The sequence below is a fragment of the Apodemus sylvaticus genome, chromosome 7 (genome assembly GCF_947179515.1).
Source record: "Apodemus sylvaticus chromosome 7, mApoSyl1.1, whole genome shotgun sequence".
In the NCBI taxonomy this organism is placed as follows: Eukaryota; Metazoa; Chordata; class Mammalia; order Rodentia; family Muridae; genus Apodemus; species Apodemus sylvaticus.
The window spans coordinates 93,650,216-93,656,136 of NC_067478.1; positions in this window are offsets into that span (position 1 = coordinate 93,650,216).

Genomic DNA, 5,921 nt, shown 5'->3' on the forward strand with positions numbered 1-5,921 from the left:
AAGATTAATAGATGTTAGGGATTAAGTGGTAACTGAGAGGAAATAAGAGAAACACAGTGAATTTCTAGGGCAAGCAGTCAACCCTGAGAGATGTTGTTGTATACAACACGTTGTTTTAAATGCTGGAATATCTTGATGTTCTCTGTTAGTATATATTGTAAGCATAATGTTTTGGGGCACTGTGTAAAGGTTATCCTTGTGTTATTCAAATGTTGATTTCTCTGCACTCATATCTTGTTTCAAACTGAACACTACATTGTAGTGTTTATTCCAAGAATATTTGGCTCAAGCTTGTGTAAACAATTATTACCTGTTATTCTTTGACTTATCTGTAAACTATGACCACCCAATGGCTGGGCAGAATAGAGAAAAGGGTAAGACCTTTGTCATCCAGGGGAAGGAGAGAGAGATACCGAGAGAGAGAGAGAGAGAGAGAGCAAGAGAGTGAGGAAATGAGAGACCTAGAGAGTGAGAGAGCAAGTGAGCAAGGGATCAAGAGCCAGAGAGAAATTTAGAGAGAGAGAGAGAGAGAGAGAGAGAGAGAGAGAGAGAGAGAGAGAGAGAGAGAGAGGGAGGGAGAGAGAGAGAGAGCAGGAGGGAGAGAGAGAGAAATGGAGGAGGAGGAGAAGGAGGAGGAGAAGGTGGAGAAGGAGGAGGAGGAGGAGGTGGAGGAGGAGGAGGAGGAGGAAGGGTGCTTTCAGTCCAAACAATGAGGAAGGAGTCCAGAGGGAGGATCTTTCACAAGAGGAAAGAAGAACATGTTCATAGAGTTCTCCTGATCAACAAAGTCCCAAATTGTAAGCAATGTAATTCTGTGCTGGGAGGTATCCAGATTAGTATAGGTAATTTAATATAAATAAGTAGATTTCAGAGATACTGAGGTGAAGCTCTGAAAATAAATGATTATTCTTCTGTATTGTTATGAGGAACTAGTTCAAAACAACCCTGATATTTCACTTTACACCAGTCAGAATGGCTAAGTTTAAAAACTCAGGAGACAGCAGATGTTGGCGAGGATGTGGAGAAAGAGGAACACTCCTCCACTGCTGGTGGGGTTGCAAATTAGTACAACCACTCTGGAAATCAGTCTGGCAGTCCCTCAGAAAACTGGGCATGTCACTTCTGAATGATCCTGCTATAGGATTCAGTAGGTTTCATATGGGACTTCACATTTGAAAATGCTAGCTCCTACGATATTAATGAAGTTTAAAAGGAAGGTGTTTAATCAAAGTCCCAGCCTAAGGGAGGGGGGTGGGAGGTGGTGGGGGGAGGGTTAGCACAAAGTCCTACCCCAGCAGAGGAGCTATTGGCATTTGATAGCCACTGGGAGGGGGAGAGTGAGTTGTTTTGTTTCATTTTTAAGAATCACACACACACACACACACAGGCAGAGACAGAGATGGAGAGAGAGAGACAGAGACAGAGATGGAAAGCTAGAGAGAGAGAGACAGAAAGAGACAGTGAGACAGACATAGACAGAGACAATGAAAAAGAGACAGAGATAGAGTCAAAGACAGAAAGACACTGTACCAATACCATGCAGTTTTTAACACTATTGCTCTATAGTATTGCTTGAGGTCAGGGATACTGATTCCCCCCGATTTTCTTTTGTTGCTGAGAATAGTTTTAGCTATCCTGGGTTTTTTGTTGTTCCAGATGAATTTGATAATTGCTCTTTCTAACTCTGTGAAGAATTGAGTTGGGATTTTGATGGGTATTGCATTGAATCTGTATATTGCTTTTGGCAAAAATGGCCATTTTAACTATATTGATTCTACCAATCCATGTGCATGGGAGTTTTTCCCATTTTTTGAGATCTTCTTCCATTTCCTTCTTCAGAGTCTTGAAGTTCTTGTCATACAGATCTTTCACATGTTTGGTAAGAGTCACCCCAAGATACTTTATACTGTTTGTGGCTATTGTGAAGGGGGTCATTTCCCTAATTTCTTTCTCAGCCTGCTTATCCTTTGAGTATAGGAAGGCCACTGATTTGCTTGTGTTGATTTTATAACCTGCCACTTTGCTGAAGTTGTTTATCAGCTGTAGGAGCTCTCTAGTGGAGTTTTTTGGGTCACTTAGGTAGACTATCATGTCGTCTGCAAATAATGATAGTTTGACTTCTTCTTTTCCAATTTGTATCCCTTTGACCTCCTTATGTTGTCGAATTGCCCGAGCTAGTACCTCAAGTACAATATTGAAAAGATAAGGAGAAAGGGGGCAGCCTTGTCTAGTCCCTGATTTCAGTGGGATTGCTTCAAGTTTCTCTCCATTTACTTTGATGCTGGCTACCGGTTTGCTGTATATTACTTTTACTATGTTTAGGTATGGGCCTTGAATTCCTGTTCTCTCCAAGACTTTAAGCGTGAAAGGATGCTGAATTTTGTCAAATGCTTTTTCAGCATCCAATGAAATGACCATGTGGTTTTGTTCTTTGAGTTTGTTTATGTAGTGGATTGCATTGATGGATTTCCGTATATTGAACCAACCCTGCATTCCCGGGATAAAGCCTACTTGATCATGATGGATGATTGTTTTGATGTGTTCTTGGATTCGGTTGGCAAGAATTTTATTGAGTATTTTTGCATCGATGTTCATAAGGGAAATTGGTCTGAAGTTCTCTTTCTTTGTTGGATCTTTGTGTGGCTTTGGTATCAGCGTAATTGTGGCTTCGTAGAAGGAATTGGGTAGTGTTCCTTCTGTTTCTATTTTGTGGAATAGTTTGAAGAGTATTGGTGTTAACTCTTCTTTGAAGGTCTGATAGAATTCTGCACTGAAACGATCTGGTCCTGTGCTTTTTTTGGTTGGAAGACTTTCTATGACTCCTTCTATTTCTTTAGGCTTTATGGGACTGTTTAGATGGTCTAGTTGGTCCTGATTTAATTTTGGTATTTGGTATCTGTCAAGGAAGTTGTCCATTTCCTCCAGATTCTCCAGTTGTGTTGAATACAGTCCCTTGTAGTAGGATCTGATGATTTTTTGGATTTCCTCAGTTTCCGTTGTTATATCTCCCTTTTCATTTCTAAGTTTGTTAATTTGGATACTTTCTCTGTGCCCTTTGGTCAGTCTGGCTAAGGGTTTATCTATCTTGTTGATTTTCTCAAAGAACCAGCTCCTGGTTTTGTTGATTTTTTGTATGGTTCTCTTTGTTTCTACTTGATTGAGAGCTTGATGATTTCCTGCCTTCTACTCCTCCTGGGCAAAATAGCTTCTTTTTGTTCCAGGGCTTTCAGGTGTGTCATTAAGCTGGTAATGTATGCTCTCTCCATTTCATTTTGGAGGCACTCAGGGCTATGAGTTTTCCTCTTAGCACTGCTTTCATTGTGTCCCATAGGTTTGGGTATGTTGTGGTTTCATTTTCATTGTGTTCTAAAAAGTCTTTAATTTCTTTCTTTATTTCTTCCTTGACCAAGCTATCATTGAGTAGAATATTGTTCAGTTTTCACGTGTATGTGGGTTTTCTGTTGTTTTTGTTGCTATTGAAGATCATTTTTACTCCATAGTGATCTGATAGGAGGCATGGGATTACTTCGATCTTCTTATATTTGTTGAGGTCTGCCTTGTGTCCAATTATATGGTCGATTTTGGAGAAGGTACCATGAGGTGCTGAGAAAAAGGTATATTCTTTTGCTTTAGGGTGAAATGTTCTATAAATATCAGTCAAATCCAATTGGTCCAAAGCTTCAATTAGTTTTACTGTGTCCCTGTTTAGTTTCTGTTTTCCCAATCGGTCCATTGAGGAAAGTGGAGTGTTGAAGTTCCCCACAATTATTGTGTTAGGTGCAATGTGTGCTTTGAGCTTTAGTAAAGTTTCTTTTACGAATGAGGGTGCCCTTGCTTTTGGCGCATAGATGTTCAGAATTGAAAGTTCTTCTTGGTGGATTTTTCCTTTGACCAGCAAGAAATGTCCTTCTGTGTCCCTTTTGATGATTTTAGGTTGAAAGTCAGTTTTATCTGATATTAGAATGGCTACTCCTGCTCGTTTCCTGTGACCATTGGCTTGTAGAAAACTGGAATACCCAAAACATAATCCACACATCAAATGAGATACAAGAAGAAAGGAGGAGTGGCCCCTGGTTCTGGAAAGACTCAGTGAAGCAGTATTCGACAAAACCAGAACGGGGAAGTGGGAAGGGGTGGGTGGGAGGACAGGGGAAGAGAAGGGGGCTTACGGGACTTTCGGGGAGTGGAGGGCTAGAAAAGGGGAAATCATTTGAAAGGTAAATAAATTATATCGAATAATATAAATTAAAAAAAAAAGACAGAAAGACAGAGACAGTGAAACAGAGGCAGAGATTGAGACAGAAACAGAGGAGATAACCAAAATCTGGGTTGGTAATGAGGTTGTGGAGGATCTGGGAGAAGCTGGGGAAAGGAGATGGGTATCAAGAAACATTTCAGGAAATATGCAAAGGATTGTTATAAATATTATTTTTAAAATAATATTATAAATATTATTTTGATAACCTTGAAGTAAGGAAAAGGGAACAAGAGATTTCAAGTGTGGGGGTATTAATAGTATCAGAATAATCAAGAATAAACCATGGATATCTTTGTGCTCAAAAAAAAAAAAAAAAAAAAAAAAAAAAAAAAAAAAAAAAAAAAAAAAAAAAAAAACCAAAAACAACCCAACAAGCAGCTGAAAGAGTCAGATGTAGATATTTGTGCCCAACCCATGGACAGAAGCTGCTGACTCCTGCTATTGAATTAGGCAAAGGCTGGAAGAAGTTGAGGAGGAAAGCAACCTTATAGGAGAATCGGCAGTCTCAACTGATACCCCTAAGATCTCTCAGATACTGGACCATCCTCCAGACAGCACACAACAACTAATATGAGGCCCCCAACACATATACTGCAGAGGATTGTCAGGTCTAGACTCAGAGATGATGCACCTAACCCTCTAGAGACTATAGGCTGCAGGGAGAGGGGAAGTCTAGTGGGGTGGGGTTGCAGGTTGGGTACATCTTCATAGAGACTGGTAGTAGGGGGTTGGGGAGAGGAGGTATGGGATGAGGAACAGTCAGGAAAGATGGGGAGGGGAAAATCTTGACTGTAAAAAAAAGATCAAATAAAATTAAAACAAAACAAAAGAAACCTAGCAGAACATGTGTCTTTGTGGAATGGTTGGTCATCTTTTAGGTATATGCACATGAATGATATAGCAGGGCCTTGAGATAGAACTATTTCCAGTTTTCTGAGAAACCATCAAATTGATTTCCAAAGTGGTTGTACAAGCTTGCACTCCCTGGAGCCACTATTGTCCTTGGTAACTCTTATTTATATATCTGAAGGAAGCTAAGTTAACATAGCACAGAAATACCTACATCTCATGGTTTTTGTTACAATACTTATAATTGACTAAAATAGACCTAACCTAGAACTCCATCAACAACAAAATAGATAACAGAAACATGAGACATAGCCAGAATGTTATGAACCTGGAAATAAAAAGTGGTATTAAGACATTTGTTAGGGAATTAGATGCAACTGAAATCATTATGTGAAATTAAATAAATTGAACGCTGAAAGTTAGATGCCATACTTTTTTTCATATGCAGGGTTTATAGAAGTCTGTTCCCAGTTTTCCTAAGATCCAACCTACTAGAAAGAGCAGTGCTAAAATGCAGATGTAACCATGTTGCAGTCCCATTTTAGTACTTTCAAATGTCCCTTTTATTTTCAGCTCACAACCCAGTACTCAGAGCTCATTACCTGGTACTCAAGGCTACTGTGATTTGGATTCCCCTCTCCTAACACATCCATACACTACAGTCCACATTTTAGCTCATCACAGAACATACTTGAAGCACACTGGTACACCTCACTGTTGACATCTTGTTTATCTGTAAAGGCCAACATTTGTACCAGTCTTCTCAGAAAAGACCATTTTTTTTATTGTTGGTTTAATTTCTGAGAGATATGTT